The following is a 26,886-nucleotide window of genomic DNA, read 5'->3' as shown; positions in this document are numbered from 1 at the left end:
TACTTATGTACCTTGGATGTAAAATCACTATATACAAGTATACCCCATTGGGCGGTCTCCAATCCTTACAATATTGGTTGGAAAGGGTAAATCTTTATTCATCGGGATTTAACACCCTTTTGATTTGTATGTCCGAGCATGTGTTGAATAAGAATGTCCTGTACTTCCAGGGCCAATGTTATTGGCAGCTTCAAGGAACAGCTATGGGGCATCTTTTGCCCCCATATATGCTGACCTTTTCATGGCCTATGTTGAGGAATTCTTGATCTATGACATCACATAACATTTTCAGGTGGAAATGGATATGTGGAGACGTTATCTGGACGACTGCTGGTTGGTGTGGCGGGCTGATGCTGGATACTTGCAAGAATTTGTTGAATATCTAAATGATAATGTCTGGGGAATTGAATTTTCTGTGACATCCGATAAAAATTCTATAAACTTTTTGGATGTCACAGTATATAGGAACAGACAATACTCTGTCTGTATCCGCAGTATAACACCTTGTTACATGCGTCAAGTTTACATCCCCGTCACACAATCAGGAGTATTCCAATATCCCAATTTATACGTATCAAACGTCTCAGTTCCAACATGGAGGAATATCAATTGGCTAGTAGGGATCTCAGTCAGAGGTTTATTAATAGGGGATATGATGAATTTGATGTTGTTTCTGCTCAGAATAGAGCCAATCGTCTTGTGAGGGACGACTTATTGCAATATCAGGACAAAAATATAAATAAAAACCAAGCTTCCCATAAATGTGTCAGGTTCATCACCACATACAGCAGAAATATTAATATGATTAGAAACATCATTAATAAACATTGGAACATTTTGTTGGCCAATGACAAACTGTTTGGGACCCTTTTCATATAAACGTGGTAAGACCTTAGGTTCCTATTTTTCACACTTTAAACATATGGCGAGTGGGGGAACTATTCACAAACAACTGACACTTTATGGTGATGAACTTATTGGGTCATTCCCCTGTGGCCACTGTGGGTCTTGTCAATATATGTTAAAATCCAAGGCATTTACCAGTCGTAATACCAGCAAAGTTTTTGATATTAAGATCTTTGGAAACTGTAGTAGCGACTGGGTGGTGTATCTGGCATCTTGTTACTGTGGGGGATTCTATGTTGGACAAACTTCCAGAGCCTTAAGATCAAGAATGAACGAACATCGCAGTGACATCAAAAACCACAAGGAGTCGAGTGCACTATACCAACACACACTTAAACATTCTCAAGCGAGATTCACCTTTATGGTCATTGACCGTATTTCTGGAGACAGAACTAATAAACAAGGGTGGCATGGGTTGTTGGATCGGAAAGAGAAACATTGGATTATCACATTGGGGGCTTTATTTCACCCGGGATTAAATGATCATTTGTAATGAATATATTGAATCAGTATTAGTCCATTCAATAATAGGACACTAAGTGGGGAATTCTACTTGTTTCTTATTCATGTGCCCTCAAATTATGAATGTTTAAATATCTTAGCTTAATATTGAACAGGGTTTACATACCAAGCCATATTGACTCCTATCTGACATTATGTCTGACATGGGCCATGTTCAGCCAAAAAATTTTTCCCTATTGTGAGGGCACCCAGGAAAGGTACATAACTTACTAGTAAGGTGACTGAGCAATTATGCTTGTTAGCATTATGTAAGTTGAAACTTAACAAAATAGTATAGTTTTCTCGTTTCACCTTTTTCCTTTTGGCTTGCAAGTGGTGCCACTTTTATTTAGGTATTAGAGATATAACAGCCATCATTACCTTTGAAAGAAAGGTGTATGCCTTTATGTTTAGGCTGTTGATGTCAGTATTGGTGCTCTATACAATATGGGAATATTATTCAGATTTAATTATAAATATATTGTCAGAGGGAGATGTTGGAACACATTAAGTATATTTTTGGCATTTTGTATTCATTGGGTGGTTAATTATTGTGTCCAGGACGGATATAGAATATTTGTTATGTTTCTGTTGAACCGGGTGAAAGCACTTATGTTTAGGCTGGTGTCAATACCATTCTTGATTTACCAGGTATGTTATGTTCATGACTGATTTCGCCTACTATTAACTTCTTTATGTATACATACACATACATACTTTTATACACACATATATACTATCTAATGTGTTCAATACATGTTCTATTATGACATGGCATGTCCAATAGATAGCATGGATTTTTTGACTTTTTGCTCCTCTAACTAAAAATCGCTGAATGGCTTGTGACAGTGGTACACCCACATGGGATTATTAAATTAAATAACATGTATTAATATTGTCTTACTGACATGTTTGAACATCTAGAATGTGTTTGGCCTTATTTTACCTGGTGGTTATTTTTCCTGTGATGGATGGACCACAGTTGAGTGTATACACTCACTATTATTGTATAACTATATGATTTATTTCAAGTGCCCTCAAACCTGTCTTGCAAGCATTTTTTCAAAACTTATTAGTATTCATGAGCTCATCTATTTGATTGGCTCCTGATATGTATTTAAAGGTTGATGTAAATGAACTTGATGACATTGTTTTACACTGAAGAAGGCTGTTAGCCGAAACTAGTTTGCTATATTCATCAATATTAAATATATATATTGAACTCTGTGCTGCCTTGCTGGTCTATTTGGAGCTGTTTACTTGGTTTGGACCGTGCATCCCCTCGTGCACAGGACTTGGTATAGACTTAATAGATAGGCTGTCAGCTGTTTCCTTCTGTTCCTATACCAAGTCTCTAGTTCTTCAAAGTAGAATTTTTCTCTCTGTTTTAGAAAAAAAAGATATACAGAATCTAGGGGTAGATGCTGACATGAAAAAATAATGGTTCGATAGCAAAGTAAGTAAATATTTCATACAGTCATAAGGATATGGGCCAGCCATCTTGTGATACAGAAGTCTGATGTCAATTGGCTAAAAAAAAAAAAAAAAGAAGACATTCATACAGTAGTTCTAGAAAGTGAAAGAACAAGCAATGGTTTGACTGCATAGGATAAAACTCTTAACCAATACACATGAAAATGGTAAACGTATATTGGAAGAAAGCATTCCATGTTTGCATTTATGGTTTATATTTCTTTGATTTTTTTTTTTTGTACTAGTTCACAAATGCACGGAACATGTCAAATGCTACTCCTTAGCAATACATTTCAACAATAGTAACAGAATTAGGATGGTTGGACATTAACCTCTTGTATGAATTGCAGTTTTTGAGTGACTGAACCTGAATAAACTTTTCTCGGTCACTGCAAGGGGACTTTCCACTTGTTCCCAAGATACAAGCTGAATGTGGTGTGCCTTGCTGTATCCAAAATTTGAAGAATCTGCCAAATTGTTTCATTAGCATCTAGCTTGCTGAATATCTGAGCACCAGCCAGAATGTCTGAAGTTTGCCCCACTGAAAAGAGACTTTATCTTTCACCGCAGACCCATATAAAAGCAAACTGAGCAATTTTATTTTATTTTTTCTAATGGACAAAAAACATTCCAAAACACCAGTCAATGGTCTATCTTGCAGATGACTCACATATTCTCCAGTCACTAAAATTTCTTTTTATCTGCTTAGATAACCAGTTAATATTCTCTTCTGTTGTTGTTGTCTTTCGGCTTTTCCCGGTTAGGGGTCGCCACAGCGGAATTCCGGTCTGCTAATGATTGGCAGTAGATTTTGACAAACGCCGAGGTGCCAGCTCGACGGTCAACCTTCAACGAAGGCATGCCCATTTACGCATGTCTTTTGAATGCCCACCCAACCGCGGGAAGGACATGCAGACTCCACACAGAAGGCACTGCCTGAACTCCAGCCGAGAATTGAACGGGAGAACCTCTTGCTGTGAGGCAACAATGCTATATTCTCTTCTGTAATTAAAATAATGTATTATCAGTTACCTCCCAGGTTTGCTCTTCTGTATTTAAAGGAACATATGTATTAACATTAACATAAAAAGGTTCATTCCCCATGGCACCACCTTAGTAAGTGATGCTAATCCTAACCCTATACCTTACCTTAAAGAAAACTTTCTGTAATACTACCATTTACACAAGACAGGCTTAGACTCAGAAACATGTACCAGCACATACTCTAAACACTAGATCTAGCTTCTTATCTAACCTTCACCTTAACCCTAACTGACATACACTCACACACACACACACACACACACACACACACACACACACACACACACACACACACACACACACACACACACACACACTAAATCTATGCCCTTACCTAACCCTCAGCCTAATCCTAACCTAAGAACACTGTCTCACGCACACTAAAGTTATTCCATTACCTAATTGTTACCCTAACCCCCAAATACATAAACAGACACTCCAACCTCTACCCAGACCCCAACTACCTTTTTTGGAAAAAGTAGCATTCAGAATTTTGAGCATTGAACAATTATGATTTTCACTTCTTTGTAGCACCCCTTGCACTTTTTAAAGAAGCATGCACCTGATAACTTGCAAGGGAACCATTGTATAATATATGGAATTAACAGGATTGTTTTAGTGGAAAGACAAAAACAGAGAGAAAGAAAGGGAATAAATATCAGTAAGAAGAAATGAGGAAAGAAGTTAAAACAAAATAAGAGAATGAAAATGCAAAACAATAGTGAGGGAATAGAAACAAAGCCTGTATATTACTTCATTTCTAAAAGTTTGAGCTTTAATGCAACCTTTCTAGTAAATATTTAAGATATACTACCAAACAAATGTTGGCTTAGTTTTTAGTTATATGATGCGCGGGCTTTGGCACAGACACTCAGAGTTGCTCGTCGTTTGGTGACTGAGCTACTGATTGCTTTGAATCTGTTTTCACCTGAAGCAATCCACTACTGAAAAGACAAAACTAAGTTTCCTTAGATATTTGCTGTTATTTTTGCACTTTATAGCAAAAAAAAAAAAATATATATATATATATATATATATATATATATATATATACATATATATATATATATATATATATATATATATATATATATATATATATATATATATATATATATATATATATATATAAACTGTACTGCCTAGTGCTGCTTTAAATAGTTAATTGCACAGCATTAAATTGCTTCTTTTATTTGCAGGGCTGTTGTAGGTAGTTTGTGTGGTCTTGTTACACTTGGGCTCCAAATCAGCTATTCTACATTAAGAAGGTGTTTTTCTGCACCCATGTGGTGGAAGTGTGCTGATCTAACTTGTCTGAATTGGGGATTGCTGGTGAAAGGCTTACTGTGTGCTTTTCTGATCTGTGGTTAGCTTAAATGTGTTTCTGTTAGCTCATATTTAAGCCTTGCATTTACATGGTGCTGCTCTTTGCTTAGCGGTGGTTGGCAGTACCCTGTTTAGATGCAAAAGCCTGGAAGCTCAGTTTTTCCCTAATCAGCTATCAATGAAACCCTTACAATCTTTTCTGCTGCTCTAGGAGCAACTCAGTTACACATTGAGCAGTGTTGTCTTATTGGTGTCAATCTTAGCCTACACAAAGTATACGTCCCTCTTGTAGTCTTGGCACTTCCAACACAGTCCTGTCCAATTAACCCATTCCCTTCCCTAATAAAATATATAGTAAGAGTCTGCTATCATGGATGGGCAGTTTTTCATCATCCTTTTGGCCAGCCTGATAGACATGGGCATCCTGAGGCAATGTAGTAATTGTCCCTTGCATACTGACAACCATTTACTCTTGAAACAAACAAATACTTTATGAGAGAGATGCAGTTACACTATGAAACTGGAGGCAAGACTATCCCATAAGGACAAATCGAATGTCAAACAGGTTGTCAGCAGACACACACTTCCCACACTAAATAAGGACATGACTCATAAACCCACATATGCAGAGGTACTCACTAGTAACTTACCAAAAGATCAGAGGCTTCCCATATGGAAACCACTTACACACGTAACAATGCAAAAACAACCACAACACATAGTAACACACGCACCGGTGTCTCAGCAAATAAGCCCATAAGGCATAACACCACAAAACCTAATATATTAGTCATAGGTGACTCTATTGTGAGACACACAGATGTTCCTCTCACCAGGCTGGATAAGGAACGTGTTACAGTTAGCTACCTGTCAGGTGCCAGGATCCGTCAATTCACTCAAGCACTCAAGTCACTCAACCACAACTATGTCATAGTCCATGTGGGGATAAATGACTTGAGAAGTACCTCACTGGACTATATGAAGAAAGACATGACTGAGCTTTCAGATTATGTATCATGGACAGGTATAAGCCTAGGCTTAAGCAGCATTCTACCCTCTCCAAGGATGATGCCACAATACAAACAAAAAATGATTGACTTTAACAATTGGCTTAGCTTCTGGTGTCAAGTCCAAGGGGATCCAATATCTGTCAGCCTGGGAAGATATGGTCAACAGGCCACATTGCTTTGCCAGAGATGGTCTGCACCTGTCTCCTCTAGGCTTTCAGATACTGGCAAAGGCATTAGCCACCCCTGTTGTGCCTTTGTTTCGGCAGTGTCAAAAATAACTGACCTCCAAATATAACAACATCCTCTCTAGATAAATTCAAGGTACTACTGTTTAATGCTAGGAGTCTAAACAAGAAACTGCACTCCCTGGAAGCTAGCCTCACTTTGAAAAAATGATGACATCTGTGCAGTCACAGAGACATGGTTCAAAAGCACAGAAAGCACCCTGGCCGTGCAGGGCTATAATGCCTTCCATGCATTCAGATCACAAACTGAGCATGAAAAAACCAAAGGAGGAGGTGTATCCATCTTCATTAAGGATAAGTGCACCTCAAGACTGGTCAAACAGTATGACTCTCTTGAGCTACTCCATGTCCAATTAACTATAGTCAAAGCCCCCAACCACATCATAGCTAGCTATAAGTCCCCCACCATGAAACAGGAAAACCATACAGCATGCTTGGACCCATACAGCCCAACACCTTACTCATGGGTGAATTTAATAATCCTACCATTGAATGGGAAACATACATGAGCACAAACATGCTGGCTCAGAGATGCTTTGACTTTGTCAATGCAAATGTTCTGCAATGGCTAGTCAGCACACCCACAAGAGACACAAATGTTCTGGACATAGTACTCACTCACATGGGAGAGCATTGCACCCCCCTACCCCCGCATGATGTCTTCCCTGGAAAGATCAGACCATAAATCAGTCTCTTTCTTTGTAATTATGAGACCAGATACTTCATCAACCTCAAAAATGCTTAGGAATTTTTTCAAAGACAAACTACCTCCTACTAATTGATGATATAAGAAGTTTCAAAGCTCCCTTCAACACAGATAACACAGATTCCTATGCAGAGGTGTACACCAATGGTCTGTATAACCACTTAATTTTGACTGTACCTGACTGGATTAAAACCTGGTCTTGCCGAAAAAACAAGACACCCTGGTGGACTTCTAGTATAAACAGGATATACAATAAGTGAAAGAAACTAATGTCCAAGAGTAAGAGGGAACTAGCTCAGCAGAGGAAGATACTTTCTCTAGCTTAAACAAACAAATTAGTTAACTTATCAAGTCCTTGAAATCTAATTATGAAGCAAAAATAGCTTCCTTAGCTAAAGATAATCACAAGGCATTATTTAACTACATCTGAAATCTGAAAGGGGCTACCCAGCTATAAGCTGAACTGATTGTGAATGGCACCACCCATACTCAATCAGAGGTAATAGCCAACCTGATAGTTAACAGAGTTGGAGCAAACCTCACCCCCCATCTCTTCCAACCATTCCCCAAAGTATTAAAGTCACCATTCCTTAGCCTATTATCTCAACAGAACAGGTCATCTCAGTGCTCTTCACGGTCAAAAATACAGCACAAATGGGACCAGACAACATCCCAGGTTGCCTTTTAAACAAATTAAAACATGACCTAGCAGTCCCACTTGGATCCCTGCTTAACCATAGCCTGTGAACTGGATATCTTCCGGCAGAATGGAGAACAAGAAACAGTAATCCCTCTGCACAAATTGGGGACCATAAACCTACCCTGGGAATTATAGGCCTATAAGCTTGACTAGCCTAATCTGCAAGGCCATGAAAAGAATCATTAATGACCTTATTAACATGGACATAGGTATTTTCCAAACTCTAGACTCAACCAAGTTTGTATTCTTTAAAGGTAGATCATGCCTGTTAAACATGGTTAACTTCTTTGAAAAAGTCACCAAGGCGCCGGATGAGGAAAAAGTGCATACCATCTATCTTGACCTAGCCAAGGCATTTGGCAAATCCCCCACTCAGGTATTATAAAGAAACTCTCCCAATTGGGGATTAACCCCTACTTTACCAGATGGGTAGCCAATTGTCTCACTGTGACACATACTGTCAAAGTGGGTGACTTCACCTCTAGCAAAAGACCAGTCATCAGTGGCGTACCACAGTGTTCTGTGCTGGGCCCCTAACTGTTCAGAATTTATTTCTTGAATAGTCCAGGAAAACTTGGATGACCTGTGGCTAACCAAGTTCACTGATTATTGTAAATTGGGAGCAATCATTGAGTCCCCCAACAACATTAATATACTGCAGACAGAGTTAACACAGACAAATGATTGGTGCCAAAGCCACAGATTAAAGCTAAATGCAAAAAAAAAGCATTATTATTCCCTTTGGGAAAGCTGACATCCATGCTAATTACATTATAGACAGCACCTCCCTAAGTGTAGACCCAGTGGTATGTGATCTGGATGCTCAGGTTGATAGCATCCTAAACATTGACCAGCAAGTATCCACAGTAATAAGAAAATCCTTCTATGTGGCACATCTTATAAGCAAAAGCATTGCATCTAGATCTAAGGATGTTAAAATTCCATTGTTCTCAGCCCTCATCAGACCAATAATTGAGTACAGTGCTCCCTTTCGCATGTATCTCACCAGATACCTGCAACAAATGGAGAGATCACAGAGGTTTCTCACCAAGAAATTGCACGGTACACAAAACAAGTCTTACTCAGAAGGACTGAAAACCCTGTTGCTGTATTCTGTCTCCTACAGGTTGCTATTGGTGACCTATGCTGCCTTACAAGGCAGTCTCTGACCCAGCCCTGATGGAAATGCTAAACATTCATAAATCAAACTGCACTAAGTTCACTCACTCCAGGGATCTTAACTTAGCCTCTGACATGAACATATCATGCTGGACTGATGGCTACATCTCCCAGAGACTGCCACTTCTCTGGAACAAGCTTCCAATTCACATGAAACAGCGCCCCTCCCTGACTTTCCTCAAACACAACCTAGATCAATGGATGGGTGACCACAGATTCAGTCCTGGGATGGTGCCTGTGTCACTGCTGGACAGAGGAAGTTGTTATTAACTACCGTAGACCCTTACCTCTGTGAACTTCACTCACCTAACCACGGACAGTTGGGGTAACTTGGGATAAATATGGCTAGGCTTGTAAGGGCTCTAGGGCCGTTAGCCTAGTAACTTACTATGAAGCTATGAACCTATGTATCTAAGATAAAGAACTTAAGCATGCCTATGGTTCAGCAAGACTGGTAAGTACATATGAAATATTGTACAAAGAATGCACATTTAATATATAAATGTTTAGGTGAATAAATCATAAAATGAAGATTTGAATTAGTACATGTGTGAATAATTATTAAGAATACAAGATTCTGAAGATATAGCAGTGCAGTAAAGAGCATAAACATAACTGGAATCTTGAACTAGGGCATGACCCCTTAATCAACTTCAGTGAGTAAGACATCAATAAACACAGCTTATGTCAGTTCTGTCTTAATTTCATAGACTTGTACATGAAAGAGATTTTAAAAGAAAAAAGAAAAAAGCAGTTTGAGAGATATTATAAGTCAATATATTATGGGATTATTTAACATAATTAAAATAATGGAGAGAGAGAACAGGGAGAAATGATAATTAGTAAACGAATACAAATGACACAGGGGAAGATGCTCAAATATCTGCATATTGTATTATTTTTTGAATAGTTTGTAAGTATCTGATATAAATAAATGTAGATTTGTTATACTTTCATTGAGGTATTAACAAAGAATTATTTAATTTTTTTAATTTTGAATTTAAATTGGGTATTCTTCATTTTTGTTCATTATTGCAGCATTTGAAAGATAAGTAGAAAAATTGTGTTGCTCAGAATGGTTTGATCTTGATGAGACTGATAGCTTGATCAATGTGATGCTAGACACAGATACCACTCCACTGATGGTCTTATTCCCTGCAGAACTATTATGCTATGTAAAAAATGTTTTTGGCAAACACAGGAGAACAGATACTCACAAGTAAGTTAGCAGTAAAAGGAACCTCGTAAGAAATTTCAAGGCTCTCTGATCATGTCTACTTAGAGGCAAGACCTTGGCATTGAGCAACATTCTACTATAACCAAGAACAATGCCTATATTCAAGGATAAAATAATGGGCTTCAATAATTAGCTAGAAAAAGGGTGTCATTGTAGGGCAATCCAGTGTGTCTGCAATGGGTGAAGTGGTCAATAGACCTACCTGCTTTGCTAAGGATATTCTGCACATTTTACCCTTTTACTCCTTGCCTCACAGATAGTGGCTAAAAGTTTTGCTACCACTTTATAGTGGCTTTTTAGGCAGTGTTCACCTGATGGACATCCCAATACAACACACTCCAGTATGGATAATATTAAGATAATACTGAACGCCAGAAGCTTAAATAACACAATCACTGAACTTGAGGCCATTCTTAACCTTGACAACATTAGCGTTTATGTATTTGCAGAAAACAGGCTCTGTTGTAATGATAGTACTCCTTGCATCCCAGGGTACAATGCTTACTGTGCATTGAGATCCACCAATAAATATGGGGGCGGTGTATCTGTATTTATTTATAACTTCATTGTCTCACACCAGATTTTGCATGACATATATCTGGATATCATAGAAGTCCTTGTTACTGTCAACAAAATTAATTATGTCATAGCCAGTTGTAGGTTTTTATCTATGACCCCATCAGAGTATGCAAAATACCTTAATCAGTGTAAAAAGCTAATAGTTAAACAAAATACCTTTCTTATGGGTGACTTCAACTATCTGCACATAGACTGGCAAACGTTTACTGACAAAAACAAACATTCCCTGTGATTTCTGGACTTTGTAAAGGCCAAAATCACTTGACCAAATTGTCCACCTATCTAGCAGAAGTTTTAATATTCTTGATTCTGTCCTCACAAGCATTTCGTCCAATTGCACTGCCCTGTTTGTTACCCTCTTCTTAGCCAAATCTGATCATTTTACTGTAATCTTCTCTGTGAAAAACTGCCTTGTGGCTCCTAATAACTCCTCTACATTCAGGAATTACTCCAGAACCAATTATTTACCATTTACTAATCTTATTGACAATCATGAATGGTATAACTCCACAGCAAACCTTATAACTGAGCCTGCTGCCTATGCTGTAAGGTTTACTCCTTGTTGGATAGATGTACTGAGGCATCCACATTAATCTGCTGCATCCATGATGGCAAGTTTAGAACTCAGTCCAAATAGTGGAACTACCATGTCATCAAACTCTGTAATAAAAATAAGAAGCACCTCACCATCACTAAAAGATATTAATTTCATCATTTTAAAATGGATTTAAAATTTATTTATTTATTTTTATTTGTTTATTTTCATTTGTTAACCGGGATAGTCCAACTGGGCTTTTGGCCCATTTTCAGTGGAGACACGAGGAGAAAAGCTCCAGAAAATTTCATAATAGTACATTGATTGCATGCAGAAGTATAGCACTAACATAGTTGAAGGATTTAAAAGTGTTAAGTCTCTCAAATTTAAGGCCAGCTATGCACACAGGATTACAACTAATTTAAAAGACAACCGTTAAGGTCTTCTTCAGCTACATTAACATTGAGTAACCTGCAATTTTGCACTGAACCTATCTCCACTGCTACCTCCTTCTCTGGCTCCTAAGAATAGTGTTAACATTCTCTTCCAACTTCTTTAACCATCGTCCCATCTGTCCCCTCCAATCCCCTTTACTCCACAAGATCAAATTGGTTCTTCTCCTTTTAGCACATTCCAGAATTGAAAACATTACTTTCATGGGTCCTGACAATATTGCTGGATGTTTGCTGTGAAAAGTAAAATCCCAAGTAGCAAAACCCCTCCAACAACTCTTCAGCCCAAGTCTTTGCATTGTCCAAAAGGTTTACAGAATGACAATTGTGATGCCATTACATAAAGGTAGTCCCTCTTCTGACCCCAGGAAATTACAGGTCTGTTAGTCTCACTAGTATTATTTTCAAGGCTATGGGATGTATTATACATGAATTAATATGCAGCAATATAGGTGACTTTATATCCCTGGAAATCCATCAGTTCATCTTTGTAAAAGGCAGATCATGATTGTTCAGCCTGGTTAACCTGCTCGAATGGATTACTGAGGTCATGGATAAGAGCCATACAGCTCACACTGTTTATCTGGACATTGCCAAAGCCTTCAGCACTATCCTGCACTTTGGGATTGTTGATAAATTCTTCCAATTCAACATTAACCCATACATAGTTTGCTGGTAACTGGCTGTCTGACAGAATAGATAGTGTTAAGACAGACGATATTAACTTTGTATAGAAATTTGTCACTAGTGGTGTCTCTCAAGGCTCTGTCTTAGCCCTCCCCCCTTCTTTGGTATATATTTCTGTGATGTAAACACTGTGATCTAGTGACTATGGCTAACTCATTTTGCAGACTGAGGCAGTTATCCAAGCTGATTCTGATGCTCAGATTCTCCAGCAAGGGTTGAACAGAACAATTGCTTGGTGTATTAATCATGGGCATACCCTCAATTACAAGAAATGCAGATTAGTTTTCTTTAGTAAATCTAGTATCACTGCTGCTTACCATATAGATAACATTCCACTGTCATGTGAGATAGTCATTAGGGACTTGGGCATGTATGTTGGTAACAGATTCTCCTTCTAAAACCACATCTTTGTTGTAGTCGGAAAATCCATATACTCTGTACAGCTTATCATCTGTGGTATCACCTCAAGTTCTAAAGAAAAGTTATAGTCCCACTTTATTCATCCCTTATTAAGGCCATCATTGAATATAATGCAGTCTTTGGCATGTATCTCACTAAGCACATAAATCAGCTTGAGAGACCTCAATGTTTCCCCACCAAAAAGATCTCAGGTGTCAGTACCCTTAGCAACTCTGCTAGACATTCAGACTTCTGTGGGGTGATCTCAGCTTAGCCTTCAGGGCCATAAACAACCCAGAAATCTTTGAACTTTAAACTGCTTTACCTAAATACAATCAATTTCTACATAGTTTGGTGCCTTAAATGGTAATAAAAATTAGTATTGAGAGTAGTTTTGTCTGTTCTGGGATTTGCACTTTTTTGCTTTTTAGTTGCTAATATTCCAGTTTTGAGCCTAATGTTTTATATCCTGCTTATCATTTACCTGCATAAAGTTGCATTCTAATGCCTTTATTTTCTCCTGCTCTTTGTGCCTGTCCCATCCCCCACTGAGACATTAAGCTAAAGTTTCTGAAGTTCAAACATCCAATATTTGTAAGCTGAGGAGGACATGGTTAACAGACCATGCTGCTTTTCCAAGGATGGTCTGCACTTGTCTCCTCCAGACTTTTGAATAAGGGATAAAGCTTTATCCACCTCATAGTGCCTTTTTTAAGTAATGCCAAATTAACAAACCTACGGACAGAGCAAAATCAACTCAACTGAACCTCAAGGTGTTACTGCTTAATACCAGGAGCCTAAGTAAAATGCTACACTCTATCCATTCCTCTTCATTCTTGAGAATATAGACATATGTGCAGTTACTGAGACATGGTTTAAAGCAGCAGACAGTCACTTGGAAGAACAAGGTTTGGTGCCTCCATACGTTTAGACCAGTAGCTGTATAGAAAAGGGCTAAAGCTGCAGGTGTCTTGATATACATCATGACAAGCATACCTCTAAGTTGGCACGCAGCTCACCATAATCAAAATCATATACCATACCATCCTATACCATATCCCAGCCAGCTATAGGTCACCATCCATATCCCAAGAAGCTCACAATGCATACTCGGACCTACTGGAGATACTTACCATCCTGCCTACCACCCTACCCATGGGAGACTTTAATTACCCCTCTATAGACTGTGAATCCTAAAAACCCTCAAATCTACAGGCATTGAGATTCCTGGAATTCATAAATGCAAATGCCCTTGACCAAATAGTAAAAATGTCTTCTAGAGGCTCCAACATACTGGACCTCATACAAAGATAGAAGAACGCTGCACCTCCCCCAATGTCTCATCTTCCCTGGTAAGGTCCGACCATAAAGCTTTCTCCTTCAAAATCAAAACCCAGAAAAACCAGTAACAGTTAGGAACTATTCCATGGGAAATGACCTTTCATTAAGTGATGATTTGTTAGAATTCAGTACTACTCCATTCCCTGAGAACACAGCATCCTACGCTGTTCTGAACAACTATGTCAGTGGTTGCATAGAGGCTGCTGTACCAACCAGACATAAGCCCAGAACTAGCCCCAGAAACATGCCACACTGGTGGTATCCCAAATTAAACAGGATATAGAACAAAGGAAAAAAAGGTGGCAAAGCTCAGGGAGAGTAAGTCCCATAAAGAAAGAAACTCTCTCATTGAATTTAATAGGCAACTAAGACAGCTAATTAGATCAAACAAAGCCAACTTTCAGGTTAAGATAGCCTCCCAGGTGAAAGATGACTGAAAGTCCTTCTTCAGCTAGTTAGAAACCTCAAAGGCAGCATACAGCAATGTGATGAACTGGTGATTAATGGCACCACATTTACCAAGCCTGGTGATATAGTAAATCTGTTAGCAAACAAATTTAGTTCCAAATTTACCTCCTTCTCATCCCAACCACCCCCCAAAAATACCTTCAAATATAACCCTTCCTATAATGAGGGAGCCTGTACTGGCTGTGTTTGCTAAAGCCACGAACATAGCCTCAATAAGCACTGATAACATCCTGGGATGCTTCCTGAACAGTCTAAATTTTGATTTATGAGGACCCCTGAAGTCACTGTTTAACTATAGTTTTAAAACGGGCTTTGTACTATGAGAATGGAAGACTTATGATCCCATAAGGGAGGACTTTCAACAGATCCTGGAAACTACAGACTCATTACTCTGATTAGTCTTATTTGCAAAGCCATGGAAAGAATTATCAAGGAAATTATCAACGAGTACATAGGAGACCTTCAGACACCAGAGACATCCCTAATTGGCTTTGTCAAAGGAAGGATCCTGCTTACTGAACCTGGTGGAATTCTTTGTAAAGATCACTAAAGTAGTGGATAAGGGAAAAGAGGTGTATACTGCCTACCTTGATCTTGCTAAAGTCTTTCATATAATACTGCACATGGGCATTGTCAACAAACGAATGGAACTAGGCATAAATCCCTTTATAACATGTTGGATAGCTAGCTGGCTCATAGATAGAAGCAAGAGGTTAGGATTGGTGAGGCCACCTCAACAAAGAGGTTGGTCACCAGTGGAGTCTCTCAGGGCTTTGTGCTGGGCCCCTCCTCTTTGGCATATACTTCTAAAATGTCAGAGCCGATGTTAAAGGCATCTGGTTGACCAAGTTCACAGATGATTGCAAACTGATAGCAGTCATTGAATCCTTCTTACCCTAGGTGAGAACACCCTTCAGGAAGTTCTAACACAGACAAATGCTTGCTGGCAAAGCCATGACTTAAACTTCAATGCCAAGAAATGCATTATAGAAGCTTTTGGAAATCAACCATCCTAGGTAACTACATTTTCCATAGAACACCCCTAAAAGTTGATTTACTAGTCAGGGATCTGGGAACTCATGTACATAGTAACCTAGCCTTTGACCAACATGTTCCCAAGGTAGTACGAAAATCCATCTATTATGCTCAACTTATAAGCAAGAGCTTGGCATATAGGTGAGAGAGGTCATCCTACCCCTGTACTCAGCCCTCATCAGATCCATCATAGAGTATAATACCCCTTTCAGTATGTACCTGACCAGACACATGCAACAACTGGAACATCCTCAAGGGGGTTCTTACCAAAAGAATACAAGAAGTATACAAAATGCCCTACACTGATTACCTCAAAGCCCTGTCTTTTTACTCGGTGTCATACTGACTACTGAGAAGTGATCTTTGCCTGGTATACAAGGTATTCCTGGACTTGTGTTGATGAACCTTTTGCAAATCTGCAAAATAAACAGCATCAGAACTACTAGGTCAAAAGACCTACATTTTGCTTGTGACATAAATAGGATATGATGCAGAGACAGGTATGCTTCTCAGAGGATTCCCTTCTCTGGATCAAACTTTCCATCCATATGAAGGAAAGTTCCTCCCTAATCCTTTTTAAGTGCAACTCGGACCAAGAATGGGTAATCACAAATTCATCCCTGGTTTGGCACCTATGTCTCTGATGGACAAAGGCAGTCAGTAAATCACCCCTATATAAATCAAATTTGTGGGTCACAGCTGAGCCAAAAGGGTCCTAGTGGCTACAAAGTAGGATAACTTGCTGTTGAATTTGAAGTGCTTGGTCTATAAGTGAAGACATAAAACAAAGGATCTTATATGCTGAGAGCTCAGATTGCAAACTTGTGCCAGGCTATTCCCATAATAGTGAGAGTAACATGCAAAGATCTTAATGTATGTAGTATATGCACTTGATTAGCTCTGTACATACTTCTAAAAGAATGTAAAAATGGCATCTGAAATAGGATTATCATCCACCCCTTTATAAAAAGGACTGTCCCTATTAGAAACATGAACAATAACAAATGCCTAGAGATTTTTGATAAAAACTCTTATCTGTGTTTTCCTCTAAGAGTTGTATAAACAAATTATTTTATATCTGAAATACCATATTTCTTTACAAAATAAGAGATATAACTCAAATTCTAAAAGAGTAGAATTTTGTACTGGTTGTTATGATTTGCCCTGCAAAATTTCATGTTTCAATAAAAAATTCCCACTTTGGACACATAAAAGGTGGTAACCCTCATCTGAAAAGGATGTTCTTTAAAAGTAGAAATGTTTGTTGTTTTACTGAATCCTGCAATGACAAGATGCAACATATGATTCTTCTGCTATCTTTCTAATTCTGATCTTGTGTGTTATTTTTGTAGTAAAAGATACTTATTCTCTGAAAAAGAAACCACATGGAGTGGTATTTTTAATTGTATTATACTGTTATATTAATTAGTTACCATATATTTTATTTTTGTCTATCAGCCTAAACATATGCATTTCAGCTGAACTGTTTATTACTTTTATAGTATATGTAACATAATCCTAATAATAATGACACCAAATGTAGAGAAGCTAACAATTTCTTACATGGTTTGTTAATTGAATATAATAGCCAAAATCAGTCTGTCAAAATATTTTAAAAATAAAACAATTGACATATATTTAAGACAGATGATGAAATGTATAGAAAGGTGGGGGAGAAACCAAATTTTATATATAAAACTAGATGGAATATCTACGATTTTTTAGAACACAACCAACATACCAGCTATGATAGTTATTATGGGACTAAGAAATGCAGTTCATGTAAATCAAAGTAGTTATATATTAGAAACACCTGAAATTACATTAGAACACTACACTAACATTAAGACCTCTTTGGTGAGAGGGAATTATTTGACTAAGGGAGTGATTTATTTAGCAAAATGCATGAATTGTCATGCCTTCTATGTGGGGAAAACTGAGTGCACCCTTCATAAAAGGATTCATAAACACAACTATGATATTAAAAATAAAATTATGACCAATGCATTGTATAAACAGTCCCTAACATGCATTATTTTTCAAAAAATCCCATTTGGTATTTTAGAAATGGTTCCCATGGATGAAAGGGGAGGTAACTGGAAAAAATTTATAGAATATAGAGAACTTAAGTGGCAGTTAAAGATTAATGGTGGAAGCCCCCAAAGAATCAATGAACATATTTCCATCACATTAGCTTTAAGGCTTAAAGGTGATAAACTTTTATACTTGAGCATTTTTTAAAACAATATCTATGAGTTGTATTTATTTATTTACAGTTTTACTCTTACATTATTTCATATTCATGAACTACTGTATTGTAATTCATGAACTACTTGTATTTCATAAGTCCTTGTTTTTAACAAACAATCTATTATATATGATGAAGCAAAAGCTACTTTTAAGTATCATATATATTTCATTAATTAAATCAGAAATAATAGTTTACATCTGTTACGATTTCTTTGTTTCATATGAACAAAATGTTTGTTAAACTTTCACTGTTTGGAGTTTCATTATTTTAATACTATTGCAAAGTTTATGTTCCATGAAATTTTATTAGAAGTGGTCTTTGCTGTGAGAGTTTCCATAGAAATAAGTTAAGTAATTGTATTACTTTACACACATGCTTTTTCACTTAATGTATATATAAAAACCATTGTGAAAGATTAATATGGTTCTGAGAAAGTCCAGCATTAAAGGAAGAAAGTACTTAACCTGTTACTGTTATTATTTGCTATACAGAGTTTTTGTACGGTTACTCATATATAATAAATTCAGATTATTTTTATTGGTTAGTCATTATTTTATTGCTGAAAGGGAGCACTATGTGAGCTAATTTCGAGTTACTGCTTTTTTCATCTTGCTACATGGACACACACTATTTATTTGTAATATTATAATTATCTAATAAATGTTTTAAACTAATCTAACTTTCACAAAGTCTCCTTCTCTCACATGATCTTAAAGATGTGATAGTAATTTTTCTCTGTCATACCACAGTGGGTACATTTATAAATTATTTACAGCTTGATGCTAAATCTTTTTCTAGTTTAATATAATATTTTCCTCACTATTTCAAGTAAGGTCCACAATAACGAAAAATCTTTTGCATTGATACAAAGTGGAATAGCAACACTTATTATAATGAATTATTCAGAAAAATGTATTTATAAGACCATAAAGCTTTAAGAAAATTTTGAAATAATTTCCAATAATCCTTATTTTTGTCACAGATGTTGAATATATAGCACCAGTCAGCTTTTATTTGTTGTTTCTGTCTCCAAAAAAATAATAATTTGATTATGCTTTTTGCTTAGTTTATAGAGGATGATAAATACCTTATTAAGATAGTTCCATGGAAAGATTTTTCAATAAACACTAGAAGAGGTAGAGCCCACAGTTATAATATTAACTCTTTAAAATTATCATTATTTGTTTAACAAAGATTGTTGTTGCTGTTTGGTAAATAAACCCAATATTTATCATTTATCATACTGCTTATAGTTAATATTAATTTATTATTTTTACAGAAGTGGTTTGATTTCACCATTATCTCTTATAATCAAACACAATAATCTACTGTTTATATATATATATATATATATATATATATATATATATATATATACACACACACACACACACACACACACACACACACACACACACACACACACACACACACACACACATTTTTTAAGTTATTAATTTAATTGCACTTTCCAATCTAGCAATAATAAGTTTTAATTTTTGTTTATTTATGGGGTTAATATACTATTGTTTTAATAATTTCATCAACCTTTATTCATAATTTTTTATTCCAGCAGTTAGTCCAGTAAAGGCATTGTTTTATCTGTTAACTGCTTCATTTAAAGATGAAGTTTGCTACCATTAACACCCCTAGTATAAGCAATTGGAAACACAGAAAATAATTACATTTTCTAATCAATTTTTTATTGAAAATTTTATTTGACAAAAAATAGCAAATTAATATAGTTGGAGTTAATTATTTTAGATGGATTTTCTATTAAATAGTTTACCATCAATAACATTTTATTATTAACAATACCTAGAGAATGGAAAATAGAACTATGTTTAGAGTTTTCATAAATCAAGGTGTTCAATAATTTCTGTTGAGAATCACAAGACGTTTTAATCCAAACCAGAAAGATTAATAATGAATGAATATTATGCATAATTCATAATATTTGAAAAACTAATGCCATCTTCATTCCATTGTCTAATGTGATTTGAAAAAGATTTTCTATCTAATTTAGGATACCAAAGACATTTTATTTTTTGCCAATCCATCTTCATCATTCCTATTTTTTCCATACAGCAATTCATTGCATCTTATGTTCTACAAAACCCATACTGTTACCATCAATATCCTATCTCATGTGTCCACTTCACATTTCCCTTCTTTTTTATATTTCCCATGTAATATTATATCCACATCCATATCTATATTTCAAAAACCTTACCACTTAGTTATTTTGAAATAGTTTTGCAAAATTTTTCATTTATTTTCCAGTCCAAAAGTAATCTTTGTCATTTTTTCTTTATCACATTCCTTAGACTTTCTCTTCTCTATTGTTTTATATTTTATACTGCATTTTACTGACAACTTAACCTCCACAAGAATCCAACATCATAAAATATTTCAAACCATTCCATTCTATTTTTCACTGGAAGTAAATTTATAACATGTTTCTTTAGCTCTTTCTATGGCTATATTAAATAATATTCCCCCATTATCATGTTATACTGTTGTTTTCTATCTTTAACTTTATTAGTCCTTTTTCCATATTTTCCTTTTGTCATCATATTCATTTTCTTCTATTGTATCCTGCTGTTAACTTCTATTCTTTCATTTTTTCATTTTTCCAACTTCTGTATATTTAATGTACAGTATTTCCCTATCAAACTATTTTTTCTTCCCCTTCAAACTTTTAATATGTCTTTTAGATTCAAACCTTTCTGTTCTTTTTTATTGAATACAAGTCCTTGTTTACCTAGATTGAGACTTTATCTCCAGATGAAACTAAAAAGTATTTCTAACAATCATTTTCCATTTTTCCAGGAAACATATGACTGCTCATATATCCCAAGCTCACCAATATATACATTTTTAACTTATATACCTTCTTTCTGAAAGATAAATATAATGTTTTCTACCGCCCACATAGCTTCTTTATTTCATCCAAAATTTCACTCCATTGTTCTCTTATTTTATTTCATAAAACCTGTTTCATAATATGTTTATATCATTTTTAGTAAGATATATTCCATATATCTTCTTTATTTCCCCAAACACTTTTTGAGTATTTAACCTTAATCTCACTTTCCTAATCCCCTTTCCATCCTTACCTCACTTTCCATCTTCCATACTTTGTTTTTTATTACAATATCTAAGTCATCTACATACAAAAGACAAGCAGCTGTTATCACCCATCTGTTTACTTCTCATCATGATTCCTTCATTTCAATACTGCATGTTTATTATTGCATTTGTAACAATCACAAATAAACATATACTCATAGGGCTCCTCTGGCTCACACTTTTTCCCATTGTTATTCTCTACCCTAACCGGCCATTTACAATAACCTTCACTAAGGACTGTTTTATAACATCTCTTTAATACCTTATTTTCTGCAACCCCATAACTTCCTAAAATATCCCACATTGCCTCATGACTCACTAGATCAAATGGTTTTGCCACATCACATGCAGCAAACCTTGCTGTTTTATTTTCTCTTAAAATAGCATCTATCACTTCTGTCATTAATATGAATATTTCCTTCACTTGTTTCCCATTTACTTCATACATCCCTTCCCTTGTCACTTCCTCCAAGATAATCCCCCTTTTCTCTTTCCAATATCTTATATATAATGAGTATTCTCCAGTATTGCTGACCTCCACTTCTTGATATAATTTTTCATCTTCCCGAATCGCGGTGGTGCAGTGGTAGCATTGTTGCCTCACAGCAAGAGGTTCTCCCGTTCAATTCTCAGCTGGAGTGCGGGGAGTGCCTTCTGTGGGGAGTCTGCATGTCCTCCCTGCGGTTTGGTGGGCATTCGAAAGACATGCGTAAATGGGTGTGCCTTCGTTGAAGGTTGAACGTTGAGTTGGCACCTCGGCATTCATCAAAATCTACTGCCAATCATTAGCGGACCGGAGTTCTGCTGTCACAACCCCTAACCGGGATAAGCCAAAAGACAACAACAACTTCCATAAAAATTCAATCACCACATCAGATATATTTTCGTCTTCTGTCATTCTTCTAATCACTCTTTCAGTGTTTCTACAAACACTTCTTTTCCCCTTCTACTCATCCTGTTATAATATACATAACTTGGCCCATACAAATCTATTACTGAATATGACTTACCTGCTTTTAAAGCTTCATCTAGTTCTTTCATTTGAATTATTTATTCTGATTTTCTTTTTAGCTTTCTAATTTGTTTAATTTCCACCTTCCTCTTCCAGATTTTTCCTTTTTATATATTATTTCTCCATGTTTCTACTATCTGCATAATTTCTTCTTCTTTACATTTTACTACTCCTAGAATGGTGAAATATCTTCCTTCTTCATCTTTAAAAATATGTATGTCTATATAACATTGTCTTCATTGTTTCTTTATTTGTCTCATGCAATTCTTCTCTATTTATGTTACATTATTACTTCCTTTTTTCCATTCCTTTTTCAAAATCTTTCATCGTTTTCATATTCCACTTTACTTTTTTTACTCTTCTTTCTACTTCTCAAAATATTTTATAGTTCTATTTAAACACTACCTACCAATGTGTCTAACTTTCATAATTTACTCCCATTGCCATGTGGTTTTGTCATAATATACTACATTCCTCCTTCATTTATTTTATTTTACTTACATACCTTGTTAATCATTTTGTTCTTTTCCTTCTTTTGTTGTTTATTTGGACTAAACACTGCCCGTACTGCTCGATGATCTGAAAAAAATCTAGTCATTCTATCCCACCTGCCACTTTCTTCATATCAACTGAATATATATCATAATCTATTTCTCTTTTAAAAATCCCCATGCACCCATTCTGTAATTTTCGTTATTCAAGTATCTGAATCATATCACTTCTTTTATTGCCTTTGTATTATTTTTCTCTCTCTTTTCTTACCTTACAGTTTAAGTCTGCAATCATTACTATTGATGTATTTACTACATATTTTTTAATTCTGCAAGCTTTTTCCTTTGTGACATTCTTGTATATGCATTTATCCTATTGCTCTCAAAAAATTTCTCTTTTGTTTCTTAAGTTGTGAGGGTGGCCTAATGGTTAAGGTGTTTGCCTTACAAGCACAAGGTGCAGCATTTGAGACTCACAAGGGATAACTGGCTAGGCTTAAATAGCTCACAAGGGCAGTTAACTTAGTATGAACCTATAAGTGACATATCATCAGCTTTCTCATATCACAATTGCTACATTCAATATTTTCATTTCAACTTTTCTTAACACCCCTAACAATGAACATATCTCATATCGTATTGACCACATAATCTTTTTCCCCATGCTGTTTAAAATGTTTTCTATTTTTTCTTTAATACATTGTGCATCAAACAAACATAATATATACATTTTTTTTATTTTTGCACCATTCAACAGCCAATAAACGTAAACTTTTATTCTGTATACTACTCACATTTAATCTTAGAACTCCTATGTCATCCCTTTCCCTTTTCAAACATTTTCTTTCTCTTCTTTTTCTTTCTCCTTATCACTCTCTCTAATAGATATAATTCTTTCAGATGTTATTCTTCCTCTGTTTTTTGCCCTCTTTTTCTGTATTCCTCTTATTCACTTGCTACCCAATCATACTTAATTTCTTTTTATATATGAATCTCTTCTAACAATAACCATTTCCCTTGCCATTTTACTTCATTTTGGGCCACACTTCTTTCACATTCTTTCTCATACATCAGCCATTTCATTTTCTTCTAGCATTTTATTTTCTGCATATTGTCATACCTGTCAATAGTACTTGTTTTGCTTCTAAATCATATTGCCATTCTTTTTTTTTCTGAAACTGCTGCTCTTCAACTCTTCTCGTCACATACAATACTCCCTCTTTTTCACTGACTTACATTTGCATATGATCTTTTATGTTCATCATGTCTGTTATCCATGCTACCTTGTTGCAAATGCATGTTCTTAAAACTGATTACTCATGAGCCAAACATGTCGCTGTGCTGTCAGCCTTTGCATTGTGATTCTCTGCCATGTTACTGGCTTCACCAATTGACTGCTTCTGCAACACTTGTCCCATAACATCACTCCATCTCCTCCCTTCCTTTGTTTGGTTCTCCTTCTTTAATAATTTTTTCCAATACCTCTTTATCAAGGCCTGTGCTCTCCAACTCCATAATCAGGATTTAATTTCACTCTGATTTTCTCTCCGGACTTTCTGCAGCAACAACTTTTACTACTTCCTTCATCTTGAAAATCTCAGAGTGATAGTGACAGCCCACTGGCACCACATAGAAATTGAAAATAATTGATCTGGCTGAATTTCCCCTAATAAGTATGAATACCACCTCAGATCTCTCTGAAAAGAGGTCAATGGCCTTGGGGAACTTTCACATTCAACAAAGATATAAATGAATAATAATGTAAATAAATTAATAAAATGTAAATAAATAAGTAAATAGTGCTTATCTGGGTATAACAAATGTTACTCATAATCCAAGGCAGTAGTGTGCATTTGCCATAACATTTTAAGAGCAATTGTTTCTTGCATGCTTAACAAGTGCCGATGGCATTGATTTAGTACCTTTAACCTCTATACCTCATGTTATTACTTGATAGGAGTAAGATTCAAATCCTACTCCTTCTATCAAATATTTTGTTTGGAGGGGGTATGGTTATAATGTAAAATGGATTTTTTTTTTACTTGCAAAACAGTCTTGTTACTAAACAGTGTTGTTAACTTGCAATCACAAGGTAATGTATACACAGTATACTTTGCACAGCAGTAATTTTATTTTTCATCAGAGAGAAGATAAGATCTGAGGCATATTCTAAGATGTCAGCAGCACAGCTGGTGAAAGAGTGCAAATCAAAATGACCCCCATATTGATTTAAGCAAAAATACCTTAATAGTTTCCTTGTGTGCAGACTAAGTTCTGCCCTCTTGATGTGGACACAACCTGGCTGGGATCGTAGGTGTGTAGCATATGTTTCTAAAGGGCCACACAAGGTCTTTTGGATTATTGTAAAATTAGGCTTGGATTAAAGAGTCTAGAAAGGGAACTTAAAATGGTGATCAAAGCAGCTGAGAGAATTTTACAGCAGGAGGACACAGAGAAGGAAAGAACATCACAGCATGTATTAGGGAAAAATGCTGTCTTAAATGCCCAGATCAATACTAAATTATTTCCTCAGTATATAAAGAGGGATGAATTTCATAGTTTTGTTTGGGCATTTGAAGAATTGTGTAATCCAAACCAAACTAACCTAGGTCAGTGGTTAAGACTTTTAACTTTTATGCTTATGGGTAAAACTATGCATTCTAGTAGTAACTTGTTATTTTCTATCTGAATTCTCCAGAAGTGATAGTTAATAAACCCAACAGAAGACATAATAGTGCTGGCCTTCATAGATATAACCTTTACATGTACTATTCATCTCATTTCTGCTTTCCCAGTCAAGTCGGACCATAAACATGCAGCAGTTGCCATCAAAAATCTCCAAAGCACTTGAAACTAGAACCTCTGAATTTAAAGACTTCTACCACACAAATATCATATTATTATATTATAAACAATGAAAATTAACCTATGACACCACCAGCTTAGATGCTGACATAGAAAAGAGTTCTATACCCACTGAAACAAATGGACAGAATTAGGTACAATAGGAAATTTGAAAACAAAGCACCTTGGTGGTTCACTAACATAAATAAAATTTTCAACAAGAGAAAAAAACTACGTAAATTATACAGCAGATCCAAAACTGCTCTTAACAAGGATAGTATAAGAATATTTCCAGGGCACTGAAAAATAATATTATTACTATTAAAGCAATTTTAGTAGCTTCTAAAGGCAAGGATAGCTACACATTCTTCTTTAGCTATGGTGGGAAACAAAGAAACAATGCCCAACAATGCTCATAATATATCCTCACCAAATCCACTTGCTTTGACCTAATAGATATTGCCAATATGCTAGCAAACAAGTTTAGTGTAAATTTAACCCCCAAACATCTATTCAAACTCCACATTTTCCAGAATCATTTATACCTCCCATTAGGTCATCACACTAGACCCTCAACAATTTGGCTCATCAAAGGGAGATCCTGTCTGTTAAATGTGGTTGACTTCTTGGGGGGGGGGGTCATACAGGCTGCTGGCAGTAGTCATGCTGTTCACACGGTGTATCTTTACTTAGCCAAAGTGTTTGACACCTTACCATAGCATTGTAAGTAAGTTAAATTCTTTAAATATAGGTCTTTATCAGGTAAGAGGGATAGCAAACTGGCTAAAAGATAGAACCCACATAGTTCATGTGGCTGATACCAAATCTGAAAATATGATGGTAACTAGTGGAGACCACAGGACTCTGTATTGGGAACCTTCCTTTTTGGCATTTACTTTTCTAATCTCCAACCTAAAACCAGGACCTCTGGTTGCCTATGTTTGCAGATAAATGCAAGCTGGGTGTTATTATCAAGACCTCCTCTAATGACTGTGCCTTTCATAAAGTACATACCCTAGTTAATATGTGATAAACTGAACTGGGCTTATACTAAATGCAGAAAAGTGTACTAATGTTTTACATAGACAAATAGAAATGGACTTATATGAGTTCTTAGTCATTCCTAAACCAACTATTCCAATTATCAATGGTCTGCCAAAAATACACAAGAATTTAACAGACCCTCCCCTACGTCCAATTATCTTAGGACGGGGATGGGCTACTGAAAACTTATCCCTATACATAGAGAAGGAATTGAAACAGATCTTAAGCTCCTTCACTTCTGTGCTGAGGGATACTGATGATTTTCTGGAAAAATTGAATGGTGCTATGA

The sequence above is a fragment of the Protopterus annectens genome, chromosome 1.part0 (assembly GCF_019279795.1).
Source record: "Protopterus annectens isolate FY-2018-M chromosome 1.part0, PAN1.0, whole genome shotgun sequence".
In the NCBI taxonomy this organism is placed as follows: Eukaryota; Metazoa; Chordata; order Ceratodontiformes; family Protopteridae; genus Protopterus; species Protopterus annectens.
The sequence above is the reverse complement of the archived record's forward strand: the minus strand, read 5'-3'. Positions refer to the sequence as shown.